Genomic DNA, 6,000 nt, shown 5'->3' with positions numbered 1-6,000 from the left:
TCTCCCTTATTGCATTGCGATGCCGGGAAATACGAAATACCCAAGAATTCAGTGTTGCCAATTCAGTAGTTTTCCCGCCAGATGTGGCGTTTTTCTGTGCTACTTTAGCGAATAAAATCTATGTTGCTGATATAGAGTTTTAGCGAATATTTTTAGCACTTACAGTGGCGAAATAATTTCGTTTCACATTGACAATATTGCCATTTAGCGGTTACTGCACTCTGTCATAGCGGGTTTTTAAGAGTCTAGTTGGCGACACTGTCCAAGACTGTGCAACCAGTCCAACTCCATGTGTGAAGACAAGTGGTGTAGAGAATTCTGTAAACAAAAACAGAGAATTTAATTATTATTTTTTTTTTAACGTTTTCCCGTGGCTTGTGTTGAGAAATTATCATCTAGGATCGCATACTATATTCGTCATTCAAGATTGATTTGTACGCAGAACATCTGGAAGCAGCTGTGTAAGAACGCCTGGGTTGGGCGTTTTTTCCATCCACCTCTTCGGTAAGAAATCTCAAGACTGTCAGTGTAACAGGTAATATTTTTAATATCTTAAGTTCAAATGTTCATTTCAGTCGCTATGTAATAAACGTAATTAACTGTAGGTTATTCTTCATGACAAACTATTTAGCATTTGTTTAGGTAACATAACATTGGTTAACTGACATCAACTATGATCTATATTTCATTCCTTAATGTCTGACAGGCGACGTAAATATTGCCGGCAGAGGAGGAGAGAAGTATAATTGATATTCAGCCAAAGGTAATTATCCTTCTATTTCTCTGTCGGCAATGTTTACATCGCCTGTCAGACATTTTGGAACGAAGTATGTGCCTTCCATTTATATTACAATATTTTGTTTAATGGCTACTCTCTCTCTCTCTCTCTCTCTCTCTCTCTCTCTCTCTCTCTCTCTTTTAAATATCCCTTGTACAGTTTTGTTTAGCCGCGCAGTTTTCATTTTCCTTTCGCTCGCCGCTAGAACCTTATCTGCGGCCAAGCGGCCACCTGGTCTGCTGGCACTGAAACATTTAGTGTAAGAATTTGTACTTACCCAGCTCAAAGTAGGTGTTGAAAATGTCTTCCATTAACTGCTACACACTGTTGACACCTTCGTATGAAATTGTTAATTACTTTAAGAAGTTCTGCTTCACTGATTGGCTCGATTTCAGCTCTTATATATAGTCTAAGCTCATTTATTGTATGTGTGTCCATTTAAATGAAAGTAGGCCTCATCAGAAAAATAAATTAATATCGAATCAATTTCCTCAGAATTTACTTTCTTCAAAATTCAGTTACAAAAATGCAACCTTCTAGACCTATTAGGATCTTGTTCATTTAACTTTTGAAATACCGGAATTCTGTATGACTTTTATTTAAGTAATTTGCTTGACGAGCGGACTCGTAACTTCTGTTTCCTGCACCAAATGCTTAAGAGATTTTTGTGGATTGTGCTCTAGTTTCTATTCTATCTCGTCTAATTTCTCTTATGTAAGAACATATCTCCTCCTTTGTATTTTACGATCATTTGCTGAACCTGTCTCTTTCAGTTTTTTAGCTAATCTTATTGTAGTGGCATTAGGTATGGGTCTATTTGGAAATTTGTTACTGAAGTTCTGTCGTGTTCTCACTCAAGATTTTCTGTATTTTATGTACGTAGTAAGCATATACACACGTTCACGTAATGCATATCGCATTGCAACAACGCCGAACACACACACATGCAACACAACACGACTAATTCAACCTTCATACACGTGTGCAGATGATAAACTAACTCGCAACTGTCACTATATGGCACAGCGTTTATTAGTAGAAGCAGGAGGGAAACACACTAGCTGTGCGAGCAACGCTGCAAATGAAAACCCCATGGCATAAGAAAACAGTGCCACTGTAGAAGAAATAGTGTTCATGGTAGTGTCGCCATATTTCTCAAGAACTGTATGAGTTTTCAAACAAAAAATGTTGATCTGTGTTGCTTGGAAGACCATACTGATGCCACAGTTACTATTTTAAAATTTTAAAATAATTTTAGTAGCTTTGTATCATAGTCTACCCTCAAAAAATACAAAAATATGTTTTTATCAATTTGAATGGCTACTTATTGATTTAAGTCTCTATAATTATTGTCTGTGGTGATTTTAAATTCAATATTAACGTAAATTCTGATGTTACCATGGATTTTTAAAATGTGTTGCATTCTGTAAATTGCTTTGTCTAAACAAAAGTTCTACTTGGGAACTAACGTACCCAAAAGAAAGCATTTGAATTATTACATCTTCCAGTTATAACACTCATTGTAAGCTATTATTTATTGCTGAAAGCATAATTACAGTTATTAATCCATACATATCTCATTGTTTGTTAAAAACTAAAAAACAACTTACCGGTAAACCATTTTAATTTGCAAGTCCAGTACATACTGTTATTCTACAAGAACTAATCATCATCTTGTGGCTTAGCATATGCTAGATTATACTGTGCAACATGATTTTTGTTTCTGTGTAATGAATGACATTTTCTAATTGTTTATGCCTAAAAAGTAGAGAAGGTATGTAGCCTATTATTCATCTCAAACATTGGTTTTGTGATCAGGACAATGGTTTTTTTTTAATTCGCCTAATTCGACTGTAAGATAGGCGATTGAAGTCAGAAAAACAACATGTGTATGAAATTAGGACATATTTGCACTCAGCTTATACAAAAACCAATACAATATACAGAGCGGTGTATGACATTCTCTACAGCACTTGGTGGCAAGCGAGCCCAGCGTCAGCGCTTGTCATTCCTGGTGAACAGGGTCTGCTACAGTCACACTGTAGAGTTTTTCTCTTTTTTTTCCCTGCCTTCAATGACACAGCACATGGTCACATTGGAACTGATAGTTACTGGTCAGTTGCCTATGAGCTCTGTTGATGTTTGTATGATGCATGTAAGATTGTGGCTTAATGTAGCACTACGAAAGTTTACATTACAATGAAGGATTTATCTTGTCGAGTGTTATTTGATAACGAAGAATTGTGGAACAGTGCGACGACATTTTGCAACGCAGTTTCCTGGTGTTCCTGTTTCACATAGGACAACTATATTAAACCTCGTAAAAAAGTTCAGAGAAACGGAGTCAGTTCTGAATAAATGTGGAAAGAGAAACCCAAGTGTACGTACTGGGGAAAAACTCGATGAGATAGGAGAAAGATTAGAACATTCTCCTTGAAAATCTCTTCTCCGTCTCTCACAAGAAACGGGTGTTTAGAAAACCACAGGATTTAGAGCCATTAAAATTCTTAAATTTGAGCCCTAAGAGTGACAATAGTGCATGAATTACAGCCTAGGCATAATGCGAGTCGTGTGAATTTTTGTAACTGAGTTTTACAAAGTGTTGCCGATGGCACTGTGAAACCTACAGTAATTATTTTCACAGATGAATCATGGTTTCAGTTACATGACCATGTTATAACGTAAAACAATAGATACTGGGGTACAGAAAATCCTCATTCCATTCATGAAACTCCTTTAGATGATGAGAAAGTTGGCGTATGGTGTGCTATGACTGCACATAGGATTATAGGGCCTATATTTTTTGATGATACAATCAATGGTGACAGATACAGAACACAAATACTCAATCCATGTTTTGAACAGTTAACTGATATTGAGTGTTAGAGTGCGTATTTCCAGCAGGATTCAGCAACTGCCCATACAGCAGCTGAAACATTGAATTTGATAAGGAAAATAATATTCGAGGACACGATTATTAGTAGAGGATTATGGCTCTCTAGATCCCCTGATTTGTCAGCTTGCAATTTTTAGTATACAAGGACAATCCGCATACAATCCGTGAGTTAAAAGGCAGTATGGTACGAGAAATCGGGAGAATTACAGAAGAAATTTCACGTGTAAATGCCAATTTCCTTTGGAGATGTCAGGAATGTGTTGCAGCAGAGGGACTCATTTTCAACACCTTCTGTGGTCAAGATTAGTAAACAATATGAATGCTGTAATTTTAATAGCCAACTCTAGTGACTGTAATGACTCTGTTCACCTGTTCACTGATGCCAGGCCTGCTTGCCGCCAAATGCTGTAGAGAATGTCATGGACCACTCTGTATTAATAATGAGGAATTTGTGGAGATTTACGTTCATACACATTACTTTCACGAATTAGCTCCCAAATGTAGTATCCTTTCATGTTCTCATTCTACTGTCCTTGGTAGCAGTGCTCAAAATCCATTATATCCTGGTGGAAACGTTCACCTTGCCCCTCTGAATATGGTACCATATTCTTCTTCAATTGACTAAGGTGAGCATCCAGAATATGAACTGCTACCCATTATGCAGTACTTCTTTGCCAAAGTCTCAACCAACTGCATAACTTATAGCCTAGTTTTCGTCCTTATGATTGCCCAGAAACTCCGAATTACTGCAACAAAACTATTCCAAGCTGCAAATCTAGTCTTTCAGGTAAAGCTCCCTGTAAAGCAGATTTGAATAATTTCAAGGGAAAAGTTGTTCCGGGGTCGGGTATCGATCCCGGGACCTCTGGTTGAACGTACCAGCGCTCTGCCAACTGAGCTACCCAGGAACTCTACCCGACACCGTCTCAAACCCTCCCTTTATATCCACACAATCGTGTGGTCTGACGAAACGCCAGAGACCCACATCGAGTGCACACAATCTCTGTGTGACTTGGAATTGTGGTTTTCTGTTAACGTACACAGTGACGTATATATTATGCAAATCTAGTCTTTCAGGTAAAACTCCCTGTAAAGCAGATTTGAATAATTTCAAGGGAAAAGTTGTTCCGGGGTCGGGTATCGATGCCGGGACCTCTGGTTGAACGTACCAGCGCTCTGCCAACTGAGCTACCCGGGAACTCTACCCGACACCGTCTCAACCCCTCCCTTTATATCCACACAAATCGCGTGGGCTGACGAAACGCCAGAGACCCACATCGAGTGCACACAATCTCTGTGTGACTTGGAATTGTGACTTTCTGTTAACGTACACAGTGACGTATACAGGGTGTTTAAAAATACGGGGCATAATTTCAGGTATGTATTTCCCACATGTAGACAATCAAAATAGTTCATTACAACATGTGTCCGGAAACGCTTCATTTCCGAGTTATGGCCTTCACAACATTGAAATTCACTGGAACGTTGTTCTTTCCACAGGTCGTTGTCATTACAGAAGATGTTCAAAATGTCCACCTCCTGCTTGAATACAGACCTCACATCGATGTCTCATTGACCTGTGAACACGATCCCAAACTCCAGGAGTATTGCGTATGTCCTCAGAACATGCCACAATTCGATTCCGAAGGGATTCCAAATCAGGCACCGGAGACGAATAAACCAATGATTTTAAATGGCCCCACAAGTAGAAATCGAGAGGGTTCAGATCAGGTGAGCGTGGAGGCCAAGCAATTGGGCCACCTCTACCTATCCATCGATCAGGAAACCTTCGATCCAAGTACCGGCGAGCCGTACGACTGAAGTGTGCAGGAGCGCCATCATGCAAGAAGTGAATGTGTTGACGATTGATCAGTGGAGTGTCTTCTAAAACATGAGGTATGGTGTTTTCCAGGAAGTTTGTGTACGCCTGCCCCGTAAGTCTGTTTACAAGTACAAGGGGTCCAACTAATCGATCACCAATGATACTGGCCCACATGTTGAGGGAGAACTGCACCTGGTGATGAGATGGAACAGTTGCACGTGGGTTTTCATACGCCCATACATGCTGATTGTGGAAATTTGTTATACCATCTCGTGTGAACTGTGCTTCATCTGTAAATAATACTAAGGCAGGAAAGTTCGGATTTACACCACACTGCTGCAAGAACCACTGACAGAACCTAACTCGTGCAGGATAATCTGCTGGTGACAGGGCCTGTACACATTGCAAATGATAAGGATAGAATTGATACTCTTTCAACAGTCTCCAGACAGTCGTATGAGGAACATTGACTTGCAATGCTACCCTTTGTTTGCTGATAGAAGG

General features: G+C 39.4%; 1 protein-coding gene across 2 annotated transcripts in view; it reads left to right on the top strand.

The window, feature by feature from the left end:
* The first annotated feature begins 278 nt into the window (after positions 1 to 278).
* The window catches only part of LOC138716305 (uncharacterized), a 38,553-nt gene continuing 32,831 nt past the window's right edge, over positions 279 to 6,000 (top strand). The window contains exon 1 of one of the 2 annotated variants that reach the window (XR_011336632.1): positions 279 to 504. The gene's annotated coding sequence lies outside the window, so the exon portion shown is untranslated. Of the gene's footprint in view, positions 536 to 6,000 lie in introns of both variants that reach the window. The other variant, XR_011336631.1, reaches the window with a different exon arrangement.

Source organism: Periplaneta americana, chromosome 16, assembly GCF_040183065.1.
Source record: "Periplaneta americana isolate PAMFEO1 chromosome 16, P.americana_PAMFEO1_priV1, whole genome shotgun sequence".
Classification (NCBI taxonomy): domain Eukaryota; kingdom Metazoa; phylum Arthropoda; class Insecta; order Blattodea; family Blattidae; genus Periplaneta; species Periplaneta americana.
The sequence above is the reverse complement of the archived record's forward strand: the minus strand, read 5'-3'. Positions and strand labels throughout refer to the sequence as shown.